This window comes from Pecten maximus, chromosome 3, assembly GCF_902652985.1.
Source record: "Pecten maximus chromosome 3, xPecMax1.1, whole genome shotgun sequence".
In the NCBI taxonomy this organism is placed as follows: domain Eukaryota; kingdom Metazoa; phylum Mollusca; class Bivalvia; order Pectinida; family Pectinidae; genus Pecten; species Pecten maximus.
Genome location: NC_047017.1, coordinates 3,568,082 through 3,588,656, shown reverse-complemented (window position 1 = coordinate 3,588,656; position 20,575 = coordinate 3,568,082).

Here is a 20,575-nt window from a genome sequence, read left to right as displayed (position 1 = left end):
ACTGATATTATAAAATTCTGGAGTATTGAGTAGCAGAATCGGACCAAATAAGACCAAACCGGAAGTTACGTTTCAATTTCAGCAATGAAAACAGTTTCTAAAATCATGTTTCAATTGCTGTAAAAGAACCGTGATCGCCTTAGTATCGCACAAGCAGCATTCATTGTCAGTGTCGTTTGGCATGAATCTGGGGTTTTTATTCATATATATTTTTAATATCAATAATGTTATATATGGATTTTACTTCATTTCGTAGGTTGATACTTGTATAATATTTCAGATAACACCACAGGTGTATATCATTAATTAACGGATTAATTAATCCATGTTTGCTTTGTCTCATGGAACGCTGCTGGAATCCATTCTTTAACATATATTTTAGATAAGCAATCAAAAGACTAGATAAACAATGCATGTGATATATACTTTTATCCTGATTATACTTATCCAAATAAATTGTATGGGAATATATATGTAATATGATAAACTACTAGGGATAAACGGTTTGTATAACGCTATCTACAGCCAGTTCCATTGCAAAACAAATGTGTTAAGATGCCAATTCACTTTAATGCAAAATATGGAATACACATCAAAATTGGTTGTCGCTGTCTCCGCGAAAATGTCATAAATCAGATGAGAGATCTCTTATTAATCTTATATTAATGTTTCACAATGATACCTGATATGCATTATATCCTTTTCAGGTTTTCATGCTATGACGAATTGTATCCATGGGAAGAATAATGGGATATTTGATATATTTCTTGCGGTGTATTCTTCCATAACCGAATTTGCCTATAATGCGGCATGATTTCCCTTTAAATACAAAAGTAGAAATATATCAACTATACATCATCTTCTGTGCTGCTCTTGAAACAGCCGATAATTTGTCGTGTTTTCCATTATCTTAATGCTTTACATTCGAAACCATTTGATTGTATGGAAATATAATTCACAACGTCTCACTTAATGTAGCATTCAGCTGGATGATTTATAGAACACATTGCCAACTTATCGGTTAAACCACCTGGAAATTATCACAGAAACAACTACAGAAAAGGAAACATCCAAGCCCTTGTGCCCTTTCTACCTTATGTTAGTAGGCGCTAGTATTGTTACAACATCAAGCCAGGAGTTACACGGTTAGTTTGTCTTATAGAAAGCGACTAGCGGGATGTTTGGCGGTGCAAAATGTCTGCCTTTTCTTCTTATTGTACCAGGTGTCTGTACTTCTATAAACCCTTTGTGCACGTGAGCAAATTAATTTACAATCTCTATTCTCCAGTCAATAATCACTAATTCCGTTTGAGACCCCTTCGCGAGTGAAGCACTGCGGGCAGTCATGTTCTATTATGTGCCGTCAATTGCCCAACCGATGTATTTGTTAGGAAGGAGGATCCGTCATTTTCTGGACATTGCCATGACAAATCGCACTATTAAATGGCCAAGGTTTGATCGGCTCCGGTCTTAAACAAATTAATTAAGGGAAATGGTACCTGGATCAGGTATCGTTCATGCAGTTCAAATGTAAGACAACACTAATGTGACCTTGGTCAGTATCTTTATTACATCTGTATTAACATAATTGTTTGGTAGCGAACAAAAGGTCACTACCTCTCTATTGTAATTTACTGGTGTAAAAAGCATACACAAAATGATACAAAAGAATACTCAAACCTAATGTAATTAACTGATGCTTTGAGGACAAAACGTTGTGTATTTGTATATTTTATGTTTTTGTTCTTGAAGTGTTAAAACAGGATTTTAGCAAAAAATAATGATTTAAAAAAATAGATGAAAACTACATAAGTAACAGTATTATATCGATGATATAAGATATTTCTTGCGCGCCTGCATTGGGGAAAAACTTTTCATACTTCACTTCTACATGTATATCACACTTGTTCTTAATGGCGAATATGTTAACCCTTTTAAGAACCATTTTGGTGATACTTAATATCTTATGGCTTCTAATCTGCCGTCGACCTGTGATGCAGCCCTAGGGCGCAGCCTTGTGACGCAGCCATGTGACACCGTCCATGTGACACCGTCCCTGTGACGCCGTTCTGTGACGCCATCCTCATATGTCGTATTAGTTCCGTCTTGGGTTGAATTGCGTTAAATACTGAACATTGTACAGTGAACTTTTTACAGTGTGTCACCTATATTATCGGAATTATAAAAATTAGCTTATTTTCTAAGTCAACCCTCATATTTTATAAAGACAGCTTCCCATAATGCAATGGTGTTTCTTATAAACGTAAACTTTCTGTCAAATTTGTTAAATTAGCATTTTGACCTGAAAATATTAAAGAAACGAGAATATTAGACGTAATTATTTCATTGCGATAGATGCACGTGGATACAATATTGTTAAGTCCGTAACCATTGTGATTTTTATCAGATATGACTTCGGATCGACCACCTATAAAATGGTTAGATGCATATCTGCCTGAATATAATAACCCACCATAGTACAACAGCTACACCAGGTGAACTTCATTTTCAATTGAGTGTATCATTGTCATCATGCCAAAACGAGTATTGTAACACATGCTTTAAGTGACACATGAACAGATTGTGCTATTGCATTGACATTTACAGACAATAGAAAGGATGGCCTGACTTGGCCAGTGTGATACTGGTTTTAATACCTTGATATTGACCACATTTACCAATGTTTGTGTGGTTAAATCTTAAACATGGCTTGGGTAGTTGTTTTCTTGTCATAGACTAAATTTCTGTTGGTGTGATGGGGTTAAGTAACATTTTGATATCATGACATCATTCTGAATTTATATTGTGAGTGATATGATGTTTATATCCCGGTATGAAATGACGGATGTATTAATAACTTGGTTGGTTTCACTTTTATTTTCTGAGTGATTGAGGTTTATATTCAAGTATAGCATGATGATGTGTAATAAGATAACTCGGTTGGTATGAACACAAACAGGAATTAATGATAAAGTTTATGTTATGCAACCTATAACAGTTCATCTTTAACACCCACAACAATCCGGGAAATACTCGCTTTGGGTCATTTCTGTAGATTTTATGAAATATGATTGGATTTAGCATCTCTTCACTTTTCGAGTCTATGATTCTATTAATTTATTTATGTATTTTGCGGATTGGTGTCATTTAAAAGTTTTCGTAACATATTTTTACCACAACACATTCCAACTTACGGTACACAGGTAAATCAACTCCCTTACTCCTAACCGACTCCACCACTTACTGGCCGATTGTGTATTTACCAATACAGACGTCTTATTATACTGAAAGGTGTTGAAGGTAAATTCCAACATTTTTATTTACTTAATCACCAATCCTTGACAGACCCTTGTGTTTAATATGTATCATCAATCCTTATGATATAGTGATAAACTTCTTCGTTTCATTGGCCTTGACCTTCAAATTGGTAGAAAGGCAAAGTTTAGGAATAAGGCGTAAGGAATGTTTTTTTTTATATATATATTTTATGTTGTTGAACCTTGTCTTATGATTTTGCATTAGACTTGCAATGCATGTGTATTGTCTGGTGTTTTTTTCTGCCTGAAAGAGCTTATTGTACCCAAAATTCGACAATCAAAAAAAAGAATTTCTTTGTCCATACCCTTCTTTTACATATGAATACATCCCTTGGTGTACTGTTAACGAGGCTTTACATGTGTTCCTGGGCACTATACTGAAGGATAATTTACCATCGTTATTCTTACTACATATCCTTCGCCACTTCTTTGTAATTGTTTTCTTAAGATTTTAAGTAAACTATTTGGGGTCGTTTGTGAAACCTATAGGAATTTTGATCGTGTATAAAGAGAATCCTATGTTTAACCTCACACAGCTGATTTTAATTTTGATTCCACTAAAAGGGATCCAATGACAGGATGTTTGGGGGGCATCCCAGGTCATGGGTTCCAGTTTCCTTCATTGATACCGTGTATTCTTGATTTCAAAACTTTACCCATCTCACCGTGAGCTCACCGTTTGATATCCTCCCTGAGGCGACGGATTGTGAATCTAACGATTAAGTACGGATTTGTCCAAAGCCCCAGGCTGAGACTAAGCTTCATGTGACGTATCCGGGTCCGGGAAAGTCTGGAAATCCGGGACGGCACGGAATAGTGATCAAGAGTTCTCTTGGGACTAGATTATCCTTGTTAAATTATTGAGTAGGTTTTATTTGACAGAGAAGAAAATCGCAATCCCTTTTGAATTGCAAAGGATACACGCTTCAAGATATTAGCTTTTTACTCGTGTGAACGGGAAAAGTAGGCTCGACTCTAACCGTATAATTCTTCGCCGGCGAATTCTGTGTATTTAACATTATCATTTCAATAGTGTTGAAACCATCGATGAAGAAGAAGTGGGTAGTATAGTGATGTCCTCGGGCGAGCCATCTGACGCGCACCAAGTCTTCACGTGCGTTCCCGTGGAGAGGATGTAAAGGACTCATAATGATACCGGAGAGTTAGAATACAGTATTATGGAGTGTTTTAAACAAAATGTAACAATTATCCCGGGGTATTCTGTCGACAATAAAACGTATAATGTTATATGTCGTCTGATAACAAAGTATAAATTACAATGAGAAGTGAGGAGGGCAATATTAGCAAAACTTCCCCTTTAATACGTCAAAAGAGAGTCGCATGTGTATAATGTTATCAAAGTTGAAAGACAATGAAACCATGGGTAAACAGTTTATAGACGTCACCGATCTCTTATTGTTCTCATGCAAGCCATTATTTGCATATATAAAAGATGTTATGACAAGAGAAAGTTGCACGGCATGCGTCCAAAGAACAATGATATCCGTTCAAACATGCAAAATAACAACAACAACACCCGTCTATTATCAGGACCTATTGTTCATACAACATTGAGTAAATGAGTCGATTTCGTGCCCTATAACGCATTTGTTAAAAAATTAATTTGATAAAAGAATACTCTGCTTTTATCTTATTTTGCCTTAAATTATATTACTCGAACGCGATTTATATTGCAGCTAATGAATATTGGTAAGAATGCCATCTCTGGTCAAACAAGTCCGTAAAATATATCAAATTACAAAATTGGCAAAATTTCAATGAATGAAATTGAATTCGAAATACTGGCAAGCTAAATTTACTTGTTGAGAGTTACTCATTTGAGTTTAGAAAAATTATCTAAATAAACAGGACACTTATATAGATTTAATTTAATTTCTTTTATTGGGAAAGACCCGAGAACCGCGATGGTTTTCATAGACAGTTTCTGTTATATACAGGTGATTTTTGCACATATTTGATGATACAGAGGTGACATTTATGGACAGATTTTTGTTATATAGAGGTGACCTTTATAGATTGTTTATTTGTTATATAGAGGTGAGTTTTACATATATCTTACAAAGGTGACCTTTATAGATAAATATATTTGTTATGTAGAATGATACTTATAGACAAGTTATATAGATGTGACTTTTCAAGACAGGTTTTTCTTTTATAGAGGTGACTTTTATAGATAGTTTTATTAGTTTTAAAAAGGTGACTGTTATAGACAGGTTTTTATTTTATCTATATGTGACCTTTAACCACATCTTTTTTTATTGATATTTTTCTATTTATTTATTTTATTTTTTATCCGACCTTAAGAAATGAGTTGACTTTATAATTATGATTTATGTGAATGTATCTTTAAAGATAAACTTAATTGTTATATAATAAATGATTGCTTTGACGGGATTAATTAGAAAAAACAAAACTTGCATATTTTACATAAAGCAGAAAAAAATGATATAACTTTACAGTAGCATTTATAATGCTTATACATGTACCTGCAGTTGTTTACAGTATAGAAAATTAAAAAAAAAAATATTACATTTTAAACAGTGAAATATCGCAAACTATTCATTCTATAAAAGTAATATTTGTCACTAGTGAAAAATAGTACTTCTTTATTTATATTTTTCGCTTTTTCTGGTTTAACCAATCAGAACACTGCTTACAAACGACAACGGGGGAAAGATGTGTAGCTCTCCGTCATGTCATGTTACTTGACGTCTTAATGCAGACAGAATACATAACGTCACGATTTGTGAGCCGTTGACTGGGGACCGCGATGAATTCTGGTAGAGATTGAGCTGCCCAGTATATTTTGCTATAAAAAGTAATAAACAGAATATCTTACAGTACCTTCAGTAATACCACGAGTGTTGCAAATATTTTGATATTTTTCACGAATGTGTATTACTGAAGACAATGTTAGATATCCTCTTTATCCTTTCATAGTTTTGGTCATGTCTTACTGAATATTCTATGTGATAATTTTATTGATATGAAACTATTTCTACTTAACAATTTTACCGACAGGGTGTGAGAACCGAACATTAGATTATCCAGGAACCATGGCCAGCGGAGCCATTCACGTTATCAGTTAGATTATATCCCTTCATTCGGCATGTCGTGACCAGGGAAAATCGCTGAAATGTTATTGATGTTTTTTTTGTTTTTGTTTGTTTGTTTTTTTTTTTTGGTTTTTTTTTGTTTTTTATTATATGCCAAGTATTTTGAGTTTTAAGTTACAAATCAAGTCAAATTTGAAAAAAAAATAGTGTGTGTTATTTCTTAAAATTGATTTCATAACAATTTGATGTGGAACGAAGTCAATATCACTTGTAAATATGTCAGGCAATGTTTACACTTGACACGAGTTTGTCTGATGATAGAATACTAATGTTTTTCCCTTTGATATGTATATGATAAGATGTTCGGTATATTTTGAAGACAGGCAAATTATTCGTACATCAGCGTATAAAAGGTAATTGGGTTATGCATCAATATTACTCTTATTGTTCATAATGAAAAGGTCAACGAGGTTCGCCTTTAAATCTGCTTGCATATATTAAATGTCACATCGTTTATTTTTTCAAATTGAATATTAATAAATCTATAAATCATTCATGTACGAAAAGGCGAAATGTCAGAATCAAAAATATTTTTCATAGCCGTATTATTTCATGAAGTGCATTATGTTTCGGTTCAGAATAAGAATGAAGAATACAATTATGGCATTGAGAATCGGAAAAGTATATAAAATATGATTTAATTCAAATGTTTGATTAGAATGTAAATGACACAAATTCCACAAAAAGAATTGTGTGTGGTTATGAGTGGAGATTTGTTGGGACTATTATAGTTGGTGGGGAGGCCGCTCAGCTGGGCTCTCAGTAAAGAGGACATTTCAACGCGATATTGTAATACAAAATCCAGAATAGTGATGAGATGGGTAATGCTGCGGCCCTGTTGTGGTAGCGTCTGTCCCCAAATTAGGTGTCACTTCCATAGACCTGACCCAGGCTCCTGTCCCCGTGTGTTCTATATGGCAAAGGAAGTGTAATTTTCACCAACTGACGACTCTGTCAAACACAATATTTCGCTGTGACATGATGATAGTTCTTTTTTGTGTTTGAGCTATCGGGGAGCCGCGCTTGCTGTAATCGGTGCGTGTTTCCTGTCCCGACACCTAAATTATACGTAATTATCACTTTGTCATTTAGAAGATTGGTACATTTTGATGCCAGTGAAGTCCGGGAGCTTAGATAGCGTTCAGCCATGCTATTGGTTGTCGTTCCGAGTTACCCATCGTGCCGGTGATGCCTAGAATTGCTCCGGACCCCAGTATCAATTACCTTACTATCTTAATGGTAACCCTCGGTGGATGGAACAACCCTTTCCACACTTTCTCTTCAAATCAGTGTCACTTGTGCTAACTTCTTTACCACTACGAGAAGCTAAAGTAGCTGCCTTCTAACCTTGATTACAGGACCCGAGCCCTGATGAGCTGTGCAGACACTGCCAAAGGTTTGGAACGGCAGCTGACGAGAATGATGGGCTGAGAATTAAATATACACCACATACAATTATACTCATCAACGCTCGTTTGCTTCTACAGTAATATTTGTAAATCTCCCAAATAGAGCTTGTTAAACCCGATAGAGAATCATGTGTTAAACTCAATTTCCTGATTGTCACAGCCAGAAGGACAATCGACGAAGATTATGGAAGTTTCATACAAAACCCGGTTCATTAAAATCATATTTAAAAAAAAACTTTTGAATTCAATCAAAATCATAAGTAAAGAAAGCCACAAAAGAATCAGTAGCCGAATCCTCGTACCTAGTTCATAAATCTAGTATATCTCGCTATTTCAATAAATTCAGTTTACAAATATGTGTTTTCAGGTTTCAGACTGAATTTTAAGAATTCTAGCACATAAAATTACCCAACTCGTCCTATAAACAAGCCGTATCAATTTATTGAAAATATATATTAATGACAATAAGTTTAAATTTAGTTTTTTTAAACTATTGCATGTTTGCAGGATATGATTCATTATATTGGAGGTTCTCAATTATGTCAATTTTTCTCGTAAAATTTATGTACATAGATATACAAGTTATGTAATGATCAAATACATGCAAAGTATCAAACAATCAATTTGATTAAATCTACATTATTACTGATATATATAGGAAAACTCATTTTACTATGTGTGGTATAAACATGAAGTGTAGCTCCTTTGTAATTAGCAATATTATTATTTTGATGATATTAAAAAAATTATATCACATTGAACGATTTAACTTATTCACTAAAATATTCAACAGTTATTCTTCAATGCAGTTCTCATGGTTACAGAAACAAGGCTAATAAAAATAGCCCAGATTAATTGTTTGACAAAAAATCATATGTGAAATACAAATTCAAAAATAAAGCATGGCAAAGATGTCTTATCCTAGCATGATGAAATGACAAGCATGACGCAAAAACATTATACTGTCTGTAGGTTTCTCGCTTTTAATACATTAATCATGCAGCTGGCGCAGATAATTATATATATACTTTTTTTAACGTTTACGTATTCTTTAAGAATTCATGAACAAAACAAAAGCAATGCTAAGGTAGGCGTAAAATCATATTACATAAAGCATCTTGAGCATGATTCGAATTATAAATCATTTTTCCCTTTTTACCTGAAATATCAAAAGTACAAAAAAAATAATAAAAATATATTAAAATTCTCAAAATCAAAACATGGAATTGGAATAGTGAAATATCCTTATTTATGTCGCTTCCTTTGTTAAAACACTTTTAGTGCAACAGACAAATTGATCTGGATTTTATTGCTTAGAAAGCTATATATAAATTCCGGTCTAGTCCCCAACAACACATCATAATGTCTCTTATTCACAGCCAATAAACGTCGAGAGACAGACTTTAAAGTTCCGTTGATGTTGGAATCCCCAACTCTATCAGTCGTCGTATTAATCTCTTTTTATACACATTTTGACCGATAATTAGGGCCTATGTATTCATTTTAAGTATTTATATGTTTGCAAATATGTTTGAAATCATCCCTGACTCGGTAATCCCGACGTCTGACTCGTGGGGACGAGAAGGAAGGATTTCTCCCGACTTACAATCTCTTTAGAGGAACAGACAGATGGCCTCTCTACTAGACACTGTCATAATGGATTCCCATTTCCTACTGTGACAAATTGGCAAAGATATTAATTCATAATACTCGCAAAACAAAGCTTGGAATTTCATCACTGCTGCAAACAAGATGGCAACGGAGTCGTGATCGAAGTTGATGGGCCATAAGAAGTAGGGAAAGCCGATCACAGTCTCACACTGATGAGAGGGGCGGGATATATCGAAGACTGCCTGGCTTCAATAATAGACTATTATCTCAGCATTTGTTGGCATTTTTACCGTCGGTGTTTGTGTACCAGTTACACTTTCTATTCTTACCATTAAATGGAATTTAGATTTGTTAATTTATTTTATGTTTTATTGGGATCGTTTATTTAAAAATCAGGACAGTATCGCAAATGCTTGGCATGATAGACCAGCCGAAAGGAAATGTTAACCTCAAAATGCCATGAATATAAATAACCATTGTGTAAACGGAATGATTCACTTGTTTTGATAGCTTATAAAAGAATACTTTGGAATGCATTTTATTCAGCTAGAGGTCAATCTACAAATGCCAATAGTTTGTTTCAATACATATTAAATACATTGATCTCTCACTTAAGACCCGTGTACTTGTGTTAGCTTTAGAAATCAGCATTGTTTGCAATATGAGGAGCTTGAATGTCAATAACAAAAAAGTGTTCCCTCAATAAAATACATACATATGGTTGAGTATATTTTTATTCTAATAAAGGATCTCAACTAGTACAGTAATATGTGGATTGATCATATTGAAACTCAATCGATCCTGTCCAATTCCCCCTGTCAATAATGGTATGGATGTGGTATTATGTACTAGGAAATGGTTTATTGAGCTTTGTCATGGACAAATAATTCATTCAGTAAAACGATAGCAATGACGCGCGTCGTTCATCGCCGGTGCGATTGTTGTAAACATACCTTAGCTATAACCCAACAATTTGGTTTTACGCCTTTTTCTTCTTGTACCCTCCCCTACAATGATAAAGGTTGGAAATGACTTGATTTCTTTGCATTCTCTTTCATTCAACTTAATTGATTCTTTCAATAATTTTGCTCGATATATTAAATGCTCCATTCATAAATCGAAATATAATACGTCTTATTAATATATAGTATACATGTATATATACAAGCCATGTTATCATGATAGAGACAGATTTCTTTCAAAAACCCAAGCATTAATCTTAATTCCACCGAAGCAAATATTTACCTTTAATGAAAATGTCTTTTTTGGCGTAGTTGATTTTCTTTTAATTGCGTTTCTACAATATTCAAACTACTTTGTAATATCATATCGAAATGAATAATTTCAAATACCGTTAAAAACTTAAATCTTCACATAAACCATTTAACACACGGGAAAATATATCATCTATTTCAAATAATGCGTTGGGCTAAACTGTGATCCGTATATAGCTATACTGTTAATTATTAACCTAATTTCAAAGAGACTGTAACTGTTAAAATCATTGTTGGAATTTTTTTTTTTTTTTTTTTTTTTTTTTGAATTTCACAAAATATTACTTTCCTTTAATTACGAAAATTAAAATTACAAAAAATAATAATATTTTAATTTGGTAGTTCCTACTAGAACGCATATGTCACAAATCCTATGTAGAGGGTTGTGAGGATTCATCAGTCCAAATCACGTGACTCCTTTCGGCTTTCTCTGTACAGCATTCTTACAATCTTAAACATATACTTCTAAGCATAAACGCCTAACCGTAAACTCCTAAAAATAAACTTTTAAACATACATTCCTAAACATAAACTCCTAAGCATCAACTCATAAACATAAACTCTTAAACATAAACTTTTAAACATGAACTTTTAAACATGAACTCTTAAACATAAACTCTTAAACATGAACTATTAAACATGAACTCCTAAACATAAACTCTTAAACATAAACTTTTAAACATGAACTCTTAAACATGAACTCTTAAACATAAACTCTTAAACATGAACTATTAAACATGAACTCCTAAACATAAACTCTTAAACATAAACTTTTAAACATGAACTCTTAAACATGAACTCTTAAACATAAACTCTTAAACATGAACTATTAAACATGAACTCCTAAACATGAACACTTAAACATAAACTTTTAAACATAAACTTTTAAACATGAACTCTTAAACATGAACTCTTAAACATAAACTCTTAAACATAAACTCTTAAACATGAACTCCTAAACATAAACTCTTAAACATAAACTCTTAAACATAAACTCTTAAACATGAACTCCTAAACATAAACTCTTAAACATAAACTTTTAAACATAAACTTTTAAACATGAACTCTTAAACATGAACTCTTAAACATAAACTCTTAAACATAAACTTTTAAACATGAACTCTTAAACATGAACTCTTAAACATGAACTCTTAAACATGAACTCTTAAACATAAACTCTTAAACATGAACTATTAAACATGAACTCCTAAACATAAACTCTTAAACATAAACTTTTAAACATTAACTCTTAAACATGAACTCTTAAACATGAACTCTTAAACATAAACTCTTAAACATGAACTATTAAACATGAACTCCTAAACATAAACTCTTAAACATAAACTTTTAAACATCAACTCTTAAACATCAACTCTTAAACATGAACTCTTAAACATAAACTCTTAAACATGAACTATTAAACATGAACTCCTAAACATAAACTCTTAAACATAAACTTTTAAACATAAACTTTTAAACATGAACTCTTAAACATGAACTCTTAAACATAAACTTTTAAACATAAATTTTTAAACATAAACTCTTAAACATGAACTCCTAAACATAAACTCTTAAACATAAACTATTAAACATGAACTATCAAACATAAACTATTAAGCATGAACTCTTAAACATATACTTCTAAACATAAACTCTTAAACATAAACTCTTAAACATAAACTTTTAAACATGAACTCTTAAACATGAACTCTTAAACATGAACTCTTGAACATAAACTCTTAAACATGAACTCTTAATCATAAAACTTTTAAACATGAACTCTTAAACATCAACTCTTAAACATAAACTCTTAAACATGAACTCCTAAACATAAAGTCTTAAACATAAACTATTAAACATGAACTATCAAACATAAACTATTAAGCATGAACTCTTAAACATATACTTCTAAACATAAACTCTTAAACATAAACTATTAAACATGAACTATTAAACATGAACTATTAAACATAAACTATTAAACATGAACTCTTAAACATAAACTATTAAACATATACGTTATTTTGTATGCATAGAAAATTTTACGGTACAGACTCGGGTATCGCTATATAAAAGGAGAAATCACCTTTTAATGAGTATGAAATCTACAGTTATAGTCGTTTTAATGAGTATGAAATCAACAGTTATAGTCGTTTTAATGAGTATGAAACCTACAGTTATAGTCGTTTTAATGAGTATGAAATCTACAGTTATAGTCATTTTCATGAGTATGAAATCTACAGTTATAGTCGTTTTAATGGGTATGAAATCTACAGTTATAGTCGTTTTAATGGGTATGAAATCTACAGTTATAACCGTTTAAATGGGTATGAAATCTACAGTTATAGTCGTTTTAATGAGTATGAAATTTACAGTTATAGTCGTTTTAATGAGTATGAAATCTACAGTTGTAGTCGCATTAATGAGTATGAAATCTACAGTTATAGTCGTTTTAATGGATATGAAATCTACAGTTATAGTCGTTTTAATGAGTATGAAATCTACAGTTAAAGTCGTTTTAATGAGTATGAAATCTACAGTTATAGTCGTTTTAATGAGTATGAAATCTACAGTTATAGTCGTTTTAATGAGTATGAAATCTACAGTTAAGGTCGTTTTAATGCGTATGAAATCTACAGTTATAGTCGTTTTAATGGGTATGAAATCTACAGTTATAATCGCTTTAGCAGTTTATTAAGTGAAAGTGCGACCTCCACAAAATAAAAACACGACATCCGATCGAATGAAAACCATAAATAATAACTTACATGTACAACACTGATAAAATTTAAAAGGAAAAAAAACGCTAATATCACTATTTAATATCTTTTAACACGTGCCAACTTCAAACGTGGTTTTACTACAAAGCATGCAAGACTATAAGCGGTTAGATTATTCAGCAGCAAAAATTCAGCTTTATTCAGGAAATCCTCGTCTGATAAAATTAGAGAACGAATATAGTTTTGATCCGAGCACGTGAAAACTTTCAGGAAAAGGTCAGAAAAATCATGGATAAGACGTCCCTGTTATGACGTCTTTGCCTACAGCGATTGTTATCGGAAAAGGTTAAGAGACAACCATAATATAATTTCTCTTTAATAGCTTGAGAGAAGGAAAAGAGGACTAACGATGGAATCAGAGATTCGGTATTTGCTGATATCGCGTGCATTCTAGATGGAGATTTTGAAGGGTCAAAAGAGGGCATTGCGAGCCATTCACAAACTATGCGACTAATATTGCTGCCGATGAAGTATTGAAAACGTATAAAAACCCGATAAAAATAAACGCTGGATATCTGATGAGTTAAAGTCCCGATAAAATAAGATGCCAAAGGGTCAATTTACTTTGGCCATTTTCAGGGAGAAAACTGATGAGATATTCCAGAGCATTCGAACAAGACATCGTCTACGCACGCTCAAGAGTCAAGAATGCAAATGAAGGGTAATTATTATATGGAAATTCTAAACATCGGTTGATGAAATAGATGCCGTTAAACGCTTAGGGTCCGCTATGGTAATTTTCTGCTATAGCCTTACGTGGTTGGTGTAGTTCATATTGCCAACCTTCTAGAGAAAATGATGTTACCCATTCATATTAATTGATTCTGATGATGATCTGATTTCATTAGTTCGAGAGAGAAGTTAGGGTACTCTAGGCAAGAATTTTGTTATGTCGCTCTTCGATCGATAAAAAGTGTCTTGGCACTGACCGCGGGCTATTTTTACAATCTTCAAAACTTTTGTGTTCCAACTTTAAGCGCACGGCTCATGACACGGTATAACACCAGCTAAGTTATTGGTATTGTTTGAGATTTTACGACTTTTCTCTATCAGGCGGTGGTCAATTTCAAAATCCAGATCTATATCAAATATTGTCTAAACCTTTCATGGCCGTGTACCGATGAAAGGCGTCTAATGCTTCTTAGTGTTGATAGGAATCTCACGAGATAAGTAAGTACGGTATATTCCTGGTTGTCCAGGTTTGTTAATGGACTCTTGTCATTAAATGACTCGCTTTAACATGCCGAATTGGACAATTGATACCGGGCTTTCACGTAAGGACGCCAAGGTGTATCAAGCCATCAATGGACTTAAGTACTCACACATGATAATGAAAATTGTTCTTCGCTATACATTTCGAAATTCCTTTTTCGTGAATCAGCATAAGCAATACAATCACGGTATTTTTTGTCACAAATATAAAGGAATTTCTTATTTCATTAAAATCAAATGTCTACTTAACTTCGTACATTTTTATTTACTTTTCACGTCTCATTTGATTATTGAATATAGCTCCCATTTTGTTAAAAATACAACGACACTGCTAGATTTGAGAATGGGTGACATCATTTTGAATTTGCTGTTTCTTTTTATTCTGCAACAAGTGTAGAACGAATTTTTCCAATCTCGTTTTAAAACTCTAATGCGTTATATATACATACATTAATGTTAAAGACAAAGGATCTTTCACACGCGCTGTCCGTGCCTCGAACTCACAACCTACAGAGCCAAATCTTTGGCCAAAAGCAAATGCATGCATTCAACTTCTCAAACTCTACGTCATAATGACTTACAAAATAAACTGTTTCTCTACACAGTGTAGCTAGATAGATATTAAAATGAGATTTCCAATGTATGTTGGACTTACAAATTCGAATTCCATTGGTATTGATAAGGCAAATGTGGTTATTACTCCGAAAATATCTTTGGATTCGAACGGAACTTCAGTCATCCGGCTTTCTCACCATCCAGCCACGTTTACTGGAAGCAAAGGTGACTGGATCATTCAGGATGTAGCCATTGTAAAACAGACGTTTCTTCTGAGTAACGGACTACACCAGCACAATATAGTTGAGATATTTTCTCGATGCTCAACCACTTTGCACAGCCGATGTGATGAATAATTAAAGAAAGATTACTTCAGTGCAAAACCATTCTGATCTTATTTCTTTCATAACTTGCATCAATACTTGACTAGACTTGCTATCATTCGAGCATCTTTAACGATTTGATATGAAATCGAAATGTTCCGCATAATCTAACAGCACCTTGTTAAGTTATAATTTCCCACCCTTATAAATGGTGGGATGGGACGCCTTAAGCTCGACTAATGTTCTTTAATCAATATTTGACTAATTTTATCATAATAGTGTAATTACGCTATTGAGCTGTTACAGTTTTAAATCTAATGTTTGATTTTTCTACTCACTATCCTTGCATAACAAGATTTATAATAGATTTCCATATTAAATAATTAATAAAATTAGTTCGCACTTTTCATTTGTATACGTTTAAGAGTACACAATTCAACTCGACTTCACAAAACGGAAGCGATAGAGTGTGAAGAATTCTGAACGTTTGCTTACTGTCGGGGCTTAAATGTTTACATACTTTCAAACAATCGCAACTGTAACAAAACCGGGCACGGGAAGAAAAGAAAACGTTGTTGAACCTTGGTTCTCGGCACCAAGATGGCGGGGGGCAGACAGAAGAGTGGCTGCTGTTGAAAGGGGATCACTTTCCCTCTCTTGTGTCAGAATGCAGTACGTATAGACAACAGTGTTATGCAAACAATATTAGGCGAATCGACTACCGCCTGTTCATATACGGCAAAGTTAACTAAATACCTATCACTTTTCTTCATTAAAATATTTATTTCACCCTTTACGAGACAAGTGTTTGTTTAATGAGCTACAATGAAGTCTCCGGTTAGTTTGAACTTGCTGTGTCAAGTGAGAGCATGGGTTTGTCTTTTGAACCTCTCTAAAGTGCTACAAGGCTTTCGTTCTTTATCCTGTGCTAACACTGAAGTATTCGACAGGCGACGCTGTGGCGAAGCAATTGAATATGTTTTATTTTCTAAGCTGTCAAAACAAGGTGATGAAAACGAGAGGATGGGAGTTTTAAAACACGACGATATTTTTTCATAATATTGACAAATTAAGCAAACTATTAGTTTTGTTGAAATTGCTAAGCTTGTCGGCAGCTTCCGTGCCTATGAAACGGCTCGCTATCGATCTTATTTACAACTCGCCAATATTCTTTAGTCAGTCATTGCTTTCACGAGACTGGCGTCACGGTTATTTTGTAATATTGATAACAACACCGTTATGCATGTGGTATCCGAAAGTCTGTAGCATTTATCGCCATTTTTTCTATACTTATACTTCAACTAAAATCATGATGTTATTTCCTTCCTTGTTGCTAAAGTTTAATCCCGGTGCTACATTATACAGGATATGGGCCTTGGAATGGCGCCCACGACAAAAAAAATACATTTTTTTTTATGCAAACTATTGTTCTTCGCTTAGAAACATATAATTACCGAACTGCATTGAATTTCAATATTTTGTAAGTAACCTTGAATATAATGCATTTAATGTATAACTTCACAACCTATTGTAGCTAGAAACATCTTTTTTTATCTTTGTCAAAGTCCGTTAATTCAAGCATTGTGCCACCGTTGTCACGTGACATTCATTTTGCCCTTGAACTAACATTGAATTCATATAGCTAGGCGAATACTGAAATAAAATACTGAAAACTTATTTCAAAAGATGCAAAATGAAGGAGACGGTTTTAGAGAAAGAATTATTTTTAGTTTTACTGTTAGTCTTTCTAATTCTTACCATTTGATTATAGATTTTTTTCAGTAATACAAATGTAATAAGCCAAATAATTTCAAAAGCAAAAACAACGATTTTCTGTAAAGATATTAAGTATGGCTTTAAATGGTAAAATGTATGTTAAAACATTATTCAAAATAAGAAATCTATTTTTCAATTAAGGGATATACATATGTAAATATTAAATAATCTTTTCATTCATTGATTCATCTACCTAAATCGCATAGTTTGTATTCGTGTTATAACAGGTATTGAAATCAACTGTCTTTTTATCAATACATTTTTATTTTGCTTGGTTATCATATTGTTCAAATGAATCAACAAGTTAGTGTTAATAACTTATGACCGGCATAAGAATTACCGTTTCATAAATGCACAAACAACGTCTTAATAAATTTTAATTTCATAATTTTTTATGGACACAAGAAAGTCATATCTAGACTTCTATACTGCTAAGCATTCTGTTAAATTGTCTAAGTACAAACAATTTTACCGGTAAATAGCGAACCCCTAGTACTGGTATACATGTACATATACATGTCTTAACAATTTTCAAGACCAGATCCGTTCGGTTTTTTATGAGTAAGGCCTGTGTCCGATCATTTTGTTAATTTTGTTTATGCAATAAAATGTTTTAACGAAAATTCGTATACCTCGCTAAACCAAATATGTTGATTTTTTTTTTTTTTTTTTTTTTTGATTTTTTTTTTTGGGGGGGGAGGGGGGTTAGTGTTTGGGGTAGCGGAGAAGGTTACATAAGTAAAGAATGACTTATAATTCTGTAGCATGAGACGTGATCCGGGCACTATGTTTGATCTAATTACTAAGTAAGTAAAGAAAGCATTGTTGAAAATATTTCTTCGTTGGAGTTGGTCGCCGATACTCAGTTATCTAAAAGAGCGTTTTCATGACGTTGACTAAGATAGTACTGGAGACGACCAAGCAAAGAGTTGGCATGATACTGATTAGTTGGCATTGCAGACGATAAAGAAAAGAGTTTACATGATACTGAGTATGGTAGTATTACAGCCACCAAGTAAAGAGTTGTTGTGACACTGACTAGGATATACATATACAGTATAACATACAACAGAGAAAAGAGTTGACATGACACTGACTAGCCTCGGGCTCAAGTTAAAGACAGGAAATCAAAAACAAACGTTGCATTGTCAAGAAATCTTGTGAAAACAAATACAATTGACATGTTGAATTGTTATTCATTTGCAAACAAGTAAACACCTAATATCTAAATAATGTGTATCTTGTGTGTGTGTGAAAGTGTCAAAAGATTGATTTTATTAGTCATCTAATATCAATAAGGATATACACGTGTTTACAGGTTTTTTTTAAATAAACAGTTTGTCATGTGAAATTCTAAGTTGACATTTGACATGAAACCAGGGGGCTTGACCACGTGTTGCTAGAAGATATTGAAAATAAAAAAAAAACGTATAAAAGTAGTTTTTGAAAAATCTAGGGAATCAAAATCGTGAGAATTGCCTATCATGATATAGATTCATTTATTTTTTTTATTTTTTTATTATTATTATTTCAATTAGGTTTTCTCAATCGAAGACATTGCACATGTAGAGACTAATTTCTAAACTGAAGAATTTCCTTTTATGAAGTCCTACTTTCCAATGGGAAACAAGTCAATTTTTGGAGGATTCGTAATATTTACAAGTTTTAGCGCTTGGTCAACATGTTACATATTGCAGCTTGATTAATTAAAATGGGTTATAAATAAGACCACTGCTCAAGTTGTACATACATTTGCGGTAAACTCATACTAAATATAGGCTACAACGAGTATCCAGATTGACAGCACGATGCCTCTGAGCAAATTTTGATTTTTGCCAAGACCAATTTCCTATGAAGTACCTGCAGAATAAACTTTGGAAATAACACCGATGTCGAAATGGAATGTAATATTCTAAAATTATCTTTAAATACAATAACAGACCTCAAACCAAAAAGTTCAAAAGCTTGGAATGATTTAAAATCAGCTTGATATTGGCTTTTCGTTCCTGATACAGATCAAACGTAAAACTCTGGTTTCGTTTCTTATTACTCTTATAATTTTTGCAAGTTCTGAAAAATGCATGTTTTAACTTTCAATCATTCTTGTTTAGAAGTGACAATTTTTGCGAGGCCTTGTCACATCAAAAGCAATATTTATGACAAACGACGCAAAACAATAAAGTTCATTTTTAGAAAATATAGAGTAATCGTTTTGGAATGCACCTAGTTCGGTATACTTAGTACCCTATCGATAAAACGATTTGTATTACATCAAAAAGATACTTTTTTATGTTCTGATATTAAGTAAAAGATCTTTTTATCCGAAGGCAAAGTTGTAGCAATCTTTCTTATATCAATAAAAATGATATTTTTGAAGGATCGTTTGACAATTGCGGTCTCTCAATTTGCCCGAACGGTGGACAGAAAGATGGGTCTTCTACATTTCTCGGGGCAAAACAATGTCATTAAGATGTTATCATAAAGAAATATTTGTATTACATCGCCGAGGTTAATTCCGATTGTAATGGTAGATAATGCGCGAAAATATGAACACCTTATCCGCCCGTGTGCCCCGAGGAATCATGGACGTGATTATGCCAGCATTGTCTACTTGACAACCCCACGGCTGTGACGTTTAACGCTATAGTGAAGCAAAAGGAAGGCAGATCAGAAAAGTAGTAAGCTAACTAATCTTTATAGAACATGGCTTTTGTGTTTCGGTCGCAATTCAGACTTGTAGTAGGTGTTCGACATGGTAATACTCTAGGGGTCCTCCTATTGTAAATTATCCTATCACAGCTATAGGGCTCTATTTCTCCTACTCGATCACTATTTTAGTGTCGTCAATAAACACAACAAATCAATCTATTAGTATTGGGGGATTATCTCTTTGTTGTTGTGTGTTTTGAAATGTTTACTTTGGTTTTGTTTGTTTTAAGCGAGGAAAGAAATAAGGCCTCTTCTTTTGCGTAATTATCATTTCAAAAACTTGATTCCCTTTCCTCTAAAACTGTTTTCTATTGGATCCGAGTTTAAATGTTACATGTATGTTGCTGTTATGCGATCAGTTATAAACACTATGATTTAAGAAAATTATTTTTATATATGTAATTTTACATATCTTAAAGATTAATTAGTCCAAAATCAAACATTTAGTAATTTACAGTCAATTTAGGATCTA